Source organism: Petromyzon marinus, chromosome 83 (genome assembly GCF_048934315.1).
Source record: "Petromyzon marinus isolate PM22_M1 ecotype Great Lakes invasive population chromosome 83, UKy_Petmar_22M1.pri1.0, whole genome shotgun sequence".
Lineage (NCBI taxonomy): Eukaryota > Metazoa > Chordata > Hyperoartia > Petromyzontiformes > Petromyzontidae > Petromyzon > Petromyzon marinus.
Window position 1 is genome coordinate 2,864,404 of NC_133748.1, and position 15,526 is coordinate 2,879,929.

At 51.3% G+C, this 15,526-nt stretch overlaps 1 protein-coding gene across 6 annotated transcripts in view; it reads left to right on the forward strand.

Moving 5' to 3' along the window:
• Positions 1-5,713: 5,713 nt before the first annotated feature.
• LOC116958777 (uncharacterized) overlaps positions 5,714-15,526 on the forward strand; it is a 51,749-nt gene continuing 41,936 nt past the window's right edge. The window contains exons 1-2 of one of the 6 annotated variants that reach the window (XM_076057544.1): positions 5,714-5,822; positions 14,111-14,159. The gene's annotated coding sequence lies outside the window, so the exon portion shown is untranslated. The other 5 variants (XM_076057545.1, XM_032981493.2, XM_076057542.1 and 2 more) reach the window with 5 other exon arrangements.

Genomic DNA, 15,526 nt, shown 5'->3' on the forward strand with positions numbered 1-15,526 from the left:
TCCTAGAGATGTTAACCAACCCGTGGGGAAGCAGCCAAAACCACCACCCACCACCACCACCCACCATCACCACCATCACCACTATCACCACCATCACCATCACCCACCACCACCACCCACCATCACCACCATCACCACCATCACCATCACCCACCACCACCACCCACCATCACCACTATCACCACCATCACCATCACCCACCCACCATCACCACCACTATCACCACCACCACCATCGCCACCACCCACCCACCATCACCACCACTATCACCACCCACCACCACCACCCACCATCACCACCACTATCACCACTACCATCACCACTACTATCATCACCACCACTATCACCACCCACCACCACCCACCATCACCCACCACTATCACCACCACCACCCACCATCACCAACACCCACCACCCACCATCACCCACCACTATCACCACCACCACCCACCATCACCACTACTATCACCACTATCACCACCCACCCACCACCACCATCACCCACCACTATCACCACCACCATCACCACTACTATCATCACCACCACCACCACCCACCACCACCCACCACTATCACCACCACCACCATCACCACTACTATCATCACCACCACCACCCACCACCACCCACCACCCGCCATCACCCACCACTATCACCACCACCACCACTACCACCACCACCACCCACCACCATCATCACCACCCACCATCACCACCACCATCATCACCACCCACCACCACCATCACCACTACTATCACCACCACCACCATCACCACCACCATCACCGCCACTATCACCCACCACCCACCACAACCACCATCACCACCACCCACCATCACCACCACTATCACCACCACCATCATCATCACCACCACCATCATCCACCACCCACCATCACCACCCACCACCACCCACCACCGCTATCACCCACCACCATCACCACCACCACCACCATCATCATCACCACCATCACCACCACCCACCACCACCACCATCATCATCACCACTATCACCACCCACCACCACCACCCTCCACCACCACCCACTATCACCACCACCGTCACCACCATCATCACCACCACCATCACCACCACAATCACCACCACCATCACCACCACCACCATCATCACCATCATCACCACCACCATCACCACCACCATCACCACCACCATCACCACCATCACCACCACCATCACCACCACCATCATCACCATCATCACCACCACCATCATCACCACCACCACCACCATCATCACCATCATCACCACTATCACCACCCACCACCACCACCCTCCACCACCACCCACTATCACCACCACCGTCACCACCATCATCACCACCACCATCACCACCACAATCACCACCACCATCACCACCACCACCATCATCACCATCATCACCACCACCATCACCACCACCATCACCACCACCATCACCACCATCACCACCACCATCACCACCACCATCATCACCATCATCACCACCACCATCATCACCACCACCACCACCATCATCACCATCATCACCACCACCATCACCACCACCACCAGCATCACCACCACCATCACCACCACCATCACCACCACCACCATCACCACCATCACCACCATCACCACTACCATCACCACCACCACCACCATCACCACCACCACCATCCCCACCACCACCATCACCACCACCACCATCACCACCATCACCACCACCACCATGATTACCACCATCACCACCACCACCATCATCACCACCACCACCACCATCACCACCACCATCACCACCATCATCACCACCACCATCACCACCACCACCATGATCACCACCACCATCACCCACCACCACCACCACCATCACCCACCACCATCACCACCTTCACCATCACCCCCCGTCTGACATTTCACGGCAGGCTGAGCTAATAATAAACTCTCAACTCCCACGCCCTATCACGCCCCATCACGACATGTTTGTGTTTGTTGTAGCACGGAGTTAGACTGACGGCCTTAATCTAAGTTGTCTTGTGGTTGTTGTTGTTGTTGATGTTGTTGTTTGACTTTGCATCCCACTGGGATTTTTAAACGCAGCGTTCGTGTACGCTGCTTTTTTTGCAGGAATATTTTTGCTTTTGATTTCAAGCTTTCGTGACTGCAGTAATTCATATTCTTAGCTCTTTCGGTAAAGTCACGTTGAAGGGAAACGATAAAATAATAATATATAAAACAATAAAAAATTATCACGACGTTTCGACCATAACACAAACGGTCGTCATCAGGTGTGTCGGTTTGCATTAATGCACCACCATCACCACCACCATCACCACCACCATCATCACCACCACCATCACCATCAAACCGACACACCTGATGACGACCGTTTGTGTTATGGTCGAAACGTCGTGAGAATTTTTTGTATTGTTTTATATATATTTTATTATTTTATTGTTTCCCTTCAACGTGGTGACTTTACCGAAAGAGCTAAGAATTATAATATTTATGCTGTTTAAAAAAAAAATGGATTTTCTGTTTTGCACAGTCAACACACACACACAGAGTCGCTTTAAGATGATTTTTTTCTTGATCGTGTTTTAGTTTTTTTGATTGTTGCAAGTTGCACCCGCATCAAGAGCCGAACGGCTCACGGGGGGCTATACCAAAATACGTGGAACTGAAGCTGAACTCTGGCACAAACACAGGTACCAGAACCAGCGATCCAGAACCTTCTGGATCATACAGAAGTCCCAAGGTACCCAATCTAGCTGCCGACGGGGGTTGGAATGTAAGCCTCTACTCTGGCACAAACACAGGTACCAGATCCAGCGATCCAGAACCTTCTGGATCCCGCAGAAGTCCCCAAGGTACCCAATCTAGCTGACGACGTGGGGGATAATGGAAGCGTCTACTCTGTACCAGAACCAGCGATCCAGAACCTTCTGGATCTCACAGAAGTCCCCAAAGTACCCAATCTAGCTGCCGACGTGGGGGATAATGGAAGCGTCTACTCTGTACCAGAACCAGCGATCCAGAACCTTCTGGATCTCACAGAAGTCCCCAAGGTACCCAATCTAGCTGCCGACGGGGGTTGGAATGTAAGCCTCTACTCTGGCACAAACACAGGTACCAGATCCAGCGAATCAGAACCTTCTGGATCACACAGAAGTCCCCAAGGTACCCAATCTAGCTGCCGACGGGGGTTGGAATGTAAGCCTCTACTCTGGCACAAACACAGGTACCAGATCCAGCGATCCAGAACCTTCTGGATCCCGCAGAAGTCCCCAAGGTACCCAATCTAGCTGCCCACGGGGGTTGGAATAGAAGCCTCTACTCTGGTACAAACACAGATACCAGAACCTTCTGGATCTCACAGAAGTCCCCAAGGTACCCAATCTAGCTGCCGACGGGGGTTGGAATGTAAGCCTCTACTCTGGCACAAACACAGGTACCAGATCCAGCGATCCAGAACCTTCTGGATCCCGCAGAAGTCTCCAAGGTACCCAATCTAGCTGCCCAGGGGGTTGGAATGGAAGCTTCTACTCTGACACAAACACAGATACCAGAACCTCCTAGATCACACAGAAGTCCCCAAGGTACCCAATCTAGCTGCTGACGGGGGTTGGAATGTAAGCCTCTACTCTGGCACAAACACAGATACCAGAACCGGCGACCCAGAACCTTCTGGATCACACAGAAGTCCCCAAGGTACCCAATCTAGCTGACGACGGGGGTTGGAATGTAAGCCTCTACTCTGGCACAAACACAGGTACCAGATCCAGCGATCCAGAACCTTCTGGATCCCGCAGAAGTCTCCAAGGTGCTCAATCTAGCTGCCCAGGGGATGGGATGGAAGCCTCTACTCTGTACAAACACAGATACCAGAACCTTCTGAATCTCACAGAAGTCCCCAAGGTACCCAATCTAGCTGCCCACGGGGTTGGAATGGAAGCCTCTACTCTGGTACAAACACAGGTACCAGATCCAGCGATCCAGAACCTTCTGGTTTCCACAGAAGTCCCCAAGGTACCCAATCTAGCTGCCGACGGGGGTTGGAATGTAAGCCTCTACTCTGGCACAAACACAGGTACCAGATCCAGCGATCCAGAACCTTCTGGTTTCCACAGAAGTCCCCAAGGTACCCAATCTAGCTGCCGACGGGGTTGGAATGTAAGCCTCTACTCTGGCACAAACACAGATACCAGAACCGGCGACCCAGAACCTTCTGGATCACACAGAAGTCCCCAAGGTACCCAATCTAGCTGCCGACGGGGGTTGGAATTGAAGCCTCTACTCTGGCACAAACACAGGTACCAGATCCAGCGATCCAGAACCTTCTGGATCCCGCAGAAGTCCCCAAGGTACCCAATCTAGCTGCCGACGAGGGTTGGAATGTAAGCCTCTACTCTGGCACAAACACAGATACCAGAACCAGCGATCCAGAACCTTCTGGATCCCGCAGAAGTCTCCAAGGTACCCAATCTAGCTGCCCAGGGGGTTGGAATAGAAGCCTCTCATCTGACACAAACACAGATACCAGAACCTCCTAGATCACACAGAAGTCCCCAAGGTACCCAATCTAGCTGCCGACGGGGTTGGAATGTAAGCCTCTACTCTGGCACAAACACAGATACCAGAACCTCCTGGATCCCAGAGAGGTCCCCAGGGTACCCAATCTAGCTGCCGACGGGGGTTGGAATGTAAGCCTCTACTCTGTACAAACACAGGTACCAGAACCAGCGAACCAGAACCTCCTGGAACCCACAGAATCCTCAAGGTACCCAATCTAGCTGCCCAGGGGGTTGGAATGTAAGCCTCTACTCTGGTACAAACACAGATACCAGATCCAGCGATCCAGAACCTTCTGGATCCCGCAGAAGTCCCCAAGGTACCCAATCTAGCTGCCGACGAGGGTTGGAATGGAAGCTTCTACTCTGACACAAACACAGATACCAGAACCTCCTAGATCACACAGAAGTCCCCAAGGTACCCAATCTAGCTGCCGACGGGGGTTGGAATGTAAGCCTCTACTCTGATACAAACACAGGTTCCAGAACCTTCTGGATCTCACAGAAGTCCCCAAGGTACCCAATCTAGCTGCCCAGGGGTTGGAATGTAAGCCTCTACTCTGGTACACACACAGATACCAGATCCAGCGAACCAGAACCTCCTGGAACCCACAGAATCCTCAAGGTACCCAATCTAGCTGCCGACGGGGTTAGAATGGACGCCTCTACTCTGGTACAAACACAGATACCAGAACCAGCGAACCAGAACCTCCTGGATCTCACAGAAGTCCCCAAGGTACCCAATCTAGCTGCCCAGGGGGTTGGAATGTAAGCCTCTACTCTGTACAAACACAGATACCAGATCCCTCCTAGATCACACAGAAGTCCCCAAGGTACCCAATCTAGCTGCTCCCTGTTTTGGTGACCCCCCTCCTACACCCCCCGCCTCCCTCACCACGCCGCTGCCTCTTGGGAAACCCTCTCTTAAAGGGAGCCCTCTCTTATAGGGACCCCTCTCTTAAAGGGGCCCCTCTCTTAAAGGGGCCCCTCTCTTAAAGGGACCCCTCTCTTAAAGGAACCCCTCTCTTAAAGGGACTCTTGGGGACCGACCTCTCTCTTAAAGGGACCCCTCTTTTAAAGGGACCCCTCTCTTAAAGGGTCCCCCTCTCTTAAAGGGACCCGGGCGGGGGAGGGGGGAGAACACCCATTTCTTAAAGGGACACGGGGCATCCCTCTTAAAGGGACCCAGCTGCTGCTGTTGTCATTACGGCAGCCCCGCTGTATCCCTGTCGAGAGACCGCGCCTCTCTTAAAGGGACCCGGCCTGGAGGATCGGTGGTGAGTTGGGTGGGTTGGTGGTGGTAGTGGTGGTGACAGTGGTGGTGGTGGTGAGCGTGGTGGTGGTGAGCGTGGTGGTGGTGGTGAGCGTGGTAGTGGTGGTGAGCGTGGTGGTGGTGTGGTGAGCGTGGTGGTGGTGTGGTGAGCGTGGTGGTGGTGGTGACTGTGGTGTCCGATTCCCAAGATGTCGTAGTGGGATAAGGGCCAGAAATTAAGCAACAGCCCGAAACACTGTCCACGCAATACGCAGTGAGCCCTGGGTGAGTGGGTGAGTGAGTGTATGGGTGAGTGGGTGAGTGAGTGAGTGGGTGAGTGAGTGTGTGGGTGAGTGGGTGAGTGAGTGGGTGAGTGAGTGTGTGGGTGAGTGAGTGTGTGGGTGAGTGTGTGAGTGTGTGGGTGAGTGAGTGTGTGGGTGAGTGAGTGGGTGAGCCCTGGGTGAGTGGGTAAGTGAGTGGGTGAGTGAGTGAGTGAGTAGGTGAGTGAGTGTGTGGGTGAGTGGGTGAGTGAGTGGGTGAGTGTGTGAGTGAGTGTGTGGGTGAGTGGGTGAGTGAGTGGGTGAGTGAGTGAGTGAGTGGTGAGTGGGTGAGTGAGTGAGTGGTGAGTGGGTGAGTGAGTGGTGAGTGGGTGAGTGAGTGGGTGACTGTGTGAGTGAGTGGGTGAGTGAGTGGGTGAGTGAGTGAGTGGGTGAGTGTGTGGGTGACTGTGTGAGTGAGTGTGTGGGTGAGTGAGTGGGTGAGTGAGTGAGCGTGTGAGTAACAGCACTTGCCCCTGGAGCCCTGCTAGAGGCTACCCGGGGAACCTATGTCTTTGCACTGCGCGTACTGTACCGTACTGTACCCCGCCGTGTGCGGAATAGAGACACAGACAAAGCTCCCCCAGGTAGCCTCTAGCAGGGCTGTAGGGGCAAGTGTTGAGACACAGACAAAGCTCCCCCAGGTAGCCTCTAGCAGGGCTGTAGGGGCAGGTGCTGAGACACAGACAAAGCTCCCCCAGGTAGCCTCTAGCAGGGCTGTAGGGGCAAGTGCTGAGACACAGACAAAGCTCCCCCAGGTAGCCTCTAGCAGGGCTGCAGGGGCAAGTGCTGAGACACAGACAAAGCTCCCCCAGCTAGCCTCTAGCAGGGCTGCAGGGGCAAGTGCTGAGACACAGACAAAGCTCCCCCAGGTAGCCTCTAGCAGGGCTGCAGGGGCAAGTGCTGAGACACAGACAAAGCTCCCCCAGGTAGCCCTAGCAGGGCTGTAGGGGCACATACACACCAACACCCACACACATACACACACACACCCACCCCAACACCCACACACACCAACACCCACACACACCAACACCCACACACATACACACACCAACACCCACACACACCCACACCAACACCCACACACACCAACACACCTACATACACACACCAACACACCCACACATACACTCACACACACCTAGACACCAACACACACACACCTACACCCCAACACACACACACCTAAACAACAACAACCGCCATTCGCCACTAAGTGGAGGTGACGTCACCACGACGCTTGTGCCAGGCTATGTGCACCCTGAGGCCACGTGAAGTGTCGAACGCCCGCTGGCAGGAGGTCACGGGGCAGACCCAGCAGGTGCCACGGGTCGATTGACTGAGATGACTGGCTGATGCACCACCTGTGCCCCCTACTGTGCCAACCTGCTGTGCTTTAGCCACGCGGCGCTCCGCTCGTTGTTGTGAGCGTCGCTCCTCCGCCCTCCGTTGTTGTTGGAGGGCGACTGCCTCCAACTGCCCAGTAGCGTCCTTCACGAGCCTCCTCCACAGAGGCCGATCTTGACACCGCTGGTACCAGTCATCGGCAAGTCCACTCAGCTCCACGTCCTCCTGTACCACATCACTCCATCTCTTCTCTAGCCCGTGCCGCGCCCGTTTAGCCCCCTCAATCCGGCCAAACAAAAGCTGTTTAGGCATGCGGTGGCTGGGCATGCGGGCTACATGACCCAGCCATCGCAGCCTTGCCTGCCGGAGGAGCTCACCGATGGGACCCTGCCCAGATCTTTCAAGGATTTGTGAGCTCCTCACACAATCCAGCCTGGTTAATCCCAGGATGGATCGTAGGCAGGCCAGCCTAAATGTTTCTAACCGGCGAAGATGCTCCATTAGGGGGGGTCCACGTTTCGCAAGCGTAGAGAAGGGAGGGAATGACCGTGGCCGAGAAGACCTGAAGCTTAGTGCGGAGTGACAGACCAGGTAGCTTCCACACAGCGTTACGTAGTAGATGAAAAGATTCGGTCATAAGCACACTGCCCAGGTATGGGAAACTCTCCACTCTCTCCACAACTGCCCCATCACCGATTGGGAATTGTGGGGGTGGAGTGTCCGATGGTACAAAATACCCAGGCAGGTGCTTAGTTTTGGTGGGGCTGATGGTAAGGCCCCACCTCTTAGTGGCAAGCTCCAGTCTCAGCAGCAGCGTCTCCAACTCCTCCTCTGAATGAGCAGCTATTACCAAATCATCGGCATACATAACGTGGTTGACCAATAGGGAGCCATCCCTTGACCGTACCCGGGCATCGATCAGCCTCCCATTATATCTGTACCAAATGGAGATTCCTCCGGTACAGTTATTGAAGGCTTCACGAACTACGTGGTCAAAATAGATGTTAAATAATGTGGGAGCCAGAGGACATCCCTGTCACACCCCAAGGTGTACAGAGAATGGCTCTGACTCCCGGCCACGTAGTTTGACCCAGGCCCGCTCACCATCATGAAGGTCCTTAATGATCGTGAGCAGAGGGTCAGGTACTCCAAAAGCACGAAGAACAGCCCAGGCCTACTGATGGTATCATAGGCCTTGACCAGGTCAATAAAGCAGAGATGTAGGTCTTGTTGGAATTCCCTACACCTCTGCTGTAGCAGACGGACACAAAATATGGCATCTGTGCAGGACCGCCCTTTCCTGAAACCGCATTGGGGCTCCGCAAGCCTCTCCTCAGCGTGCCTGGCAAGGCGATGTTGAATAATCCTTGCCAGGACCTTTCCCGGCACACTGAGGAGTGAGCTGCCCCTGTAGTTGTTACAGTCTGTGCGGTCACCCTTCTTAAAGAGGGGGACCACCAGGGCATCCTTCCAATCCTGCGGAACCCGTCCAGTGGTCCAGACTGTTGTTATGATGTCATAAAGGGCAGTCTGTGCACAAACGCCACCCTCCCTCAGCATTTCGCTTGGAAGATCATCTCTGCCCGCTGCCTTTCCTGGTCTCAGACTCCGGATCACCTTCAGCACTTCCTCAACAGATGGCACCTCAGCCAGCCACTCACAGGCGGTGACTTCTTCCAATATTTGAGGCACCGCAGCCTCAGCAGGGTCATCTTCACTTTGTGCCACGATGTTTTCCAGGCTGAGGGATTTCCCCTCCCCCAGGACCTCACAGAAATGCTCAGCAAATCTGCAAACCTGTTCCTGGGGGTCGGAGATTGGATCACCGTTTTTTCCCCTAATGATGGTAATAGGTGTGGCGCTGCAGGTTACTTCTTTGATGGAGTTAAATAGAGATTTGTGATTACGGGCCACTGAGGCAGACTCCATCTCCTCAGCAACCCGCGACCACCACCCATCCTTGCAGCGCCTCACGGTTCTCCGAACCTCCAAGCGAAGGCTGCGGTAAGCCTTCTCATTCTCTGATGTGGAATTCTGTAGCCGATGACAGTGGGCCTGTCGCTTTTTCTCAACCATCCTGAACACCTCCTCTGTCATACACACATACACCTACACACACCTACATACACACACACATACACCTACATACATACATACACCTACATACACCTACTTACACACACACATATACACACACATACACACACACCTACACACACACACCTACATACACACACCTACATACACACCCACACATACACACACACATACACCTACACACACCTACACACACCTACATACACACCCACACACATACACACACATACACCTACACACATACATACACACACCTACATACACACCCACACACATACACACACACACCTACACACACACACCTACACACACTACACACACACTACACACACACACCTACACACACACACCTATACACACACCTACACACACACCAACACACACACCAACACACACCTACACACACCTACACACACCAACACACACCAACACACACACCTACACACATACCTACACACACCAACACACACCTACACACATATACACACCTACACACACACACCAACACACACCAACACACACCTACACACACCAACACACACCTACACACACCTACACACACCAACACACACCTACACACACCTACACACACACCAACACACCAACACACACCTACACACACACACCTACACACATATACACACCTACACACACACCTACACACACAAACCTACACACACACACCTACACACACCAACACACACCAACACACACCTACACACATATACACACACCTACACACACCAACACACACATACACACACATATACACACCTACACACACACCTACACACACACATATACACACCTACATACAAACACCTACACACCTACACACACACCTACACACACACACCTACACACACACCTACACACACACACCTACACACACACAAACACACACCAACACACACCTACACACACACCTACACACCTACACACACATCTACACACACCAACACACACCAACACACACCTACACACACATATACACACCTACACACACACACCTACACACACACACCTACACACACACATACACACACCTACACACACACCTACACACACACCAACACACACACCAACACACACCTACACACACCTACACACACACCTACACACACACCAACACACACCTACACACATATACACACCTACACACACACACCTACACACACCAACACACACCAACACACACCTACACACACCAACACACACCTACACACACACATATACACACCTACACACACACACCACACACACACCTACACACACACACCTACACACACACACCTACACACACACCTACACACACACCAACACACACCAACACACACCTACACACACACCTACACACACCAACACACACACCTACACACACCTACACACACCTACACACACACCTACACACACCTACACACACACCTACACACACCTACACACACACACACCTACACACACACACCTACACACACACCACACACACCCCAAAACACGACTGGGTGTGGTTTGGGCGAGTCTCAGCTACAGGCGGATTCCTACCGCGCGATGGCGATGTCGTGCCTGTCCAGACACAACAGCGGGTGTGAGTCTCCGTGTGTGAGTGTCTCCGTGTGTGTGTAGTGTGTGTAGTGTGTGTGTGTAGTGTGTGTGTGTAGTGTGTGTAGTGTGTGTGTGTAGTGTGTGTGTAGTGTGTAGTGTGTGTGTATGTAGTGTGTGTGTAGTGTGTGTAGTGTGTGTGTGGTGTGTGTAGTGTGTGTGTAGTGTGTGTGTGTGAGTCTCCGTGTGTGAGTGTCTCCGTGTGTGTGTGTAGTGTGTGTAGTGTGTGTGTAGTGTGTGTGTGTAGTGTGTATAGTGCAGTGTGTGTGTAGTGTGTGTGTAGTGTGTATAGTTCAGTGTGTGTGGTAGTGTGTGTGTAGTGTGTGTGTAGTGTGTGTGGTGTGTGTGTGAGTGTCTCCGTGTGTGTAGTGTGTGTGTGTAGTGTGCGTGTGTAGTGTGTGATTGTCTCCGTGTGTGTAGTGTGTGTAGTGTGTGTGTGTAGTGTGCGTGTGTAGTGTGTGTGTGTAGTGTGTGAGTGTCTCCGTGTGTGTAGTGTGCGTGTGTAGTGTGTGAGTGTCTCCGTGTGTGTGTGTGGTGTGTGTGTGTAGTGTGTGAGTGTCCGTGTGTGAGGGTCTCCGTGTGTGTGTAGTGTGTGTGTCCAACGGGCTTCGCACACACGGACAGAACACGGTGGGTGCGTGAGAGTCTGTGGTGTGTGTGTAGTGTGTGTAGTGTAGTGTGTGTCTGTGTGTTGTTTAGTGTGTGTGTATATGGTGTAGTGTAGTGCGTGTAGTGTGTGTGTAGTGTGTGTAGTGTGTGTGTAGTGTGTGCAGTGTACTGTGTGTCTGTGTGTGTAGTGTGTGTGTAGTGTGTGTGTAGTGTGTGTGTAGTGTGTGTGTAGTGTGTGTGTAGTGTGTATAGTGCAGTGTCTGTGGTGTGTGTGGGGGTGTATGGGTGGGGTGTGGGTGTGTGTATGGGTGGGGTGTAGTGTGTATGGGTGTGTGTGTGTGGGGGTGTGTAGGGTGAGTGTGTGTATATAGTGTGTGTGTGTGGTGTGTGTATTTGGGTGTGTGTGGGTGTGTGTGGGTGTGTGTGTAGTGTGTGTCTAGTGTAGTGTGTGTAGTGTAATGTGTAGTGTGTGTGTGGTGTGTGTAGATGTGTGAGTGTGTGTGTGTAGGTGTGTGAGTGTGTGGGTGTGTGTAGGTGTATACTGTGTGTGTGTAGTGTGTGTGTGTCTATGTGTGTGTGAGTGTGTGTGAGTGTGTGGATGGGGTGTGTGTGCGTGTGTGAGTGTGTGGGTGTGTGTGTGGGTGTGTGTGTGTAGGTGTCTGTGTCTGTGTGTGTGGATGTGTGTATGTGAGTGTGTGTAGGTGTGTCTGTGTGGGTGAGTGTGTGTGTGTCTGTGTGTGTGTAGGTGTGTGTGTGTCTATGTGTGTGTCTGTGTGGGTGAGTGTGTGTGTGTCTGTGTGTGTGTCTGAATGTGTGTGTGTGTGAGTGTGTGTGGATGTCTATATGTGTCTGTGTGTGTGCCTGAATGTGTGTGTGTGGGTGTGTGTGTGTCTATGTGTGTGTCTGTGTAGGTGAGTGTGTGAGTGTGTGTGTGTCTGTGTGTGTGTAGGTGTGTGTGTCTATGTGTGTGTCTGTGTGTGTAGGTGTCTGTGTGTCTGTGTGTGTCTAAGTGTGCGTCTGTGTGTATGTGTCTGTGTGTGAGTGTGTGTGGATGTGTGTGTGTCCGTGTGTGTGTCTGAATGTGTGTGTGTGGGTGTGTGTGTCTGTGTGTGTGTCTGTGTGTGCCTCTGTGAATGTGTGTCTGTGTGTGTGTGAGTGTGTGTGGATGTGTGTGTGTGTCTGTGTGTGTGTCTGAATGTGTGTGTGTGGGTGTGTGTGTCTATGTGTGTGTCTGTGTGTGTGTGAGTGGGTGAGTGTGTGTGTGTAGGTGTGTGTGTCTGTGTGTGTGTCTATGTGTGTGTGTCTGAATGTGTGTGTAGGTGTGTGTGTCTGTGTGTGTGTGAGTGGGTGAGTGTGTGTCTATGTGTGTGTAGGTGTGTGTCTGAATGTGTGTGTAGGTGTGTGTGTGTCTGTGTGTGTAGGTGTGTGTCTGAATGTGTGTGTAGGTGTGTGTGTCTGTGTGTGTGAGTGGGTGGGTGAGTGTGTCTATGTGTGTGTGTCTGTGTGTGTAGGTGTGTGTCTGAATGTGTGTGTAGGTGTGTGTGTGTCTGTGTGTGTGTGAGTGGGTGAGTGTGTGTGTGTCTGTGTGTGTGTAGGTGTGTGTCTGAATGTGTGTGTAGGTGTGTGTGTCTGTGTGTGTGTGTGAGTGGGTGAGTGTGTGTGTGTCTGTGTGTGTGTAGGTGTGTGTCTGAATGTGTGTGTCTATGTGTGTGTCTGTGTGTGTGTGAGTGGGTGGGTGAGTGTGTGTCTGTGTGTGTGTGTGTATATGTGTGTGTGTGTCTGTGTGTGTCTATGTGTGTGTCTGAATGTGTGTGTGTAGGTGTGTGTGTCTGTGTGTGTGTGAGTGGGTGAGTGTGTGTGTGTCTGTGTGTGTGTAGGTGCGTGTCTGAATGTGTGTGTAGGTGTGTGTGTGTCTGTGTGTGTAGGTGTGTGTCTGAATGTGTGTGTAGGTGTCTATGTGTGTGTGTGTCTGTGTGTGTAGGTGTGTGTGTGTCTGAATGTGTGTGTAGGTGTGTGTCTGAATGTGTGTGTCTGTGTGTCTGTGTGTGTAGGTGTGTGTCTGAATGTGTGTGTAGGTGTGTGTGTCTGTGTGTGTGTGAGTGGTGAGTGTGTGTCTATGTGTGTGTAGGTGTGTGTCTGAATGTGTGTGTAGGTGTGTGTGTGTCTGTGTGTGTGAGTGGTGAGTGTGTGTGTGTGTCTGTGTGTGTGTAGGTGTGTGTCTGAATGTGTGTGTAGGTGTGTGTGTGTCTGAATGTGTGTGTAGGTGTGTGTGTCTGTGTGTGTGTGAGTGGGTGGGGTCTCAGTGTGAATATTGCTTCGTGCCCACCACTCCCCACTGCAGTGCGACTTGGAGAGCGGTAGTAGGAGACGCAGAGGAAGACAACGAGCTGGTGAATAAACTCACTCACTCATACACTCACTAATACACTCACTAATACACTCACTCACTAATACACTCACTAATACACTCACTAATACACTCACTAATACACTCACTCATACACTCACTAATACACTCACTAATACACTCACTAATACACTCACTCATACACTCACTCACTCATACACTAACTCATACACTCACTCATACACTCACTCACTCATACACTCACTAATACACTCACTCATACACTCACTCATACACTCACTAATACACTCACTAATGCACTCACTCATACACTCACTAATACACTCACTCATACACTCACTCACTCATACACTCACTCATACACTCACTCATACACTCACTAATACACTCACTCATACACTCAATCATACACTCACTAATACACTCACTAATACACTCACTCACTCATACACTCACTCATACACTCACTAATACACTCACTAATACACTCACTCATACACTCACTCATACACTCACTCACTCATACACTCACTCATACACTCACTAATACACTCACTCATACACTCACTCACTAATACACTCACTCATACACTCACTCACTCACTCATACACTCACTAATACACTCACTAATACACTCACTAATACACTCACTCATACACTCACTAATACACTCACTCATACACTCACTCATTCACTCACTCATACACTCACTCACTCATACACTCACTCACTCATACACTCACTAATACACTCACTCATACACTCACTCATACACTCACTCATACACTCATACACTCACTCATACACTCACTCATACACTCACTCATACACTCACTAATACACTCACTAATACACTCACTCACTAATACACTCACTCATACACTCACTAATACACTCACTCATACACTCACTCACTCATACACTCACTCACTCATACACTAACTCATACACTCACTAATACACTCACTAATACACTCACTAATACACTCACTAATACACTCACTCATTCATACACTCACTAATACACTCACTCATACACTCACTAATACACTCACTCACTCATACACTCACTCATACACTCACTCATACACTCACTAATACACTCACTAATACACTCACTAATACACTCACTCACTCATACACTCACTCACTCATACACTCACTAATACACTCACTCATACACTCACTCATACACTCACTCACTCATACACTCACTAATACACTCACTCATACACTCACTAATACACTCACTAATACACTCACTCATACACTCACTAATACACTCACACATACACTCACTAATACACTCACTAATACACTCACTCACTCATACACTCACTCATACACTCACTCACTCACCCACTCATACACTCACTAATACACTCACT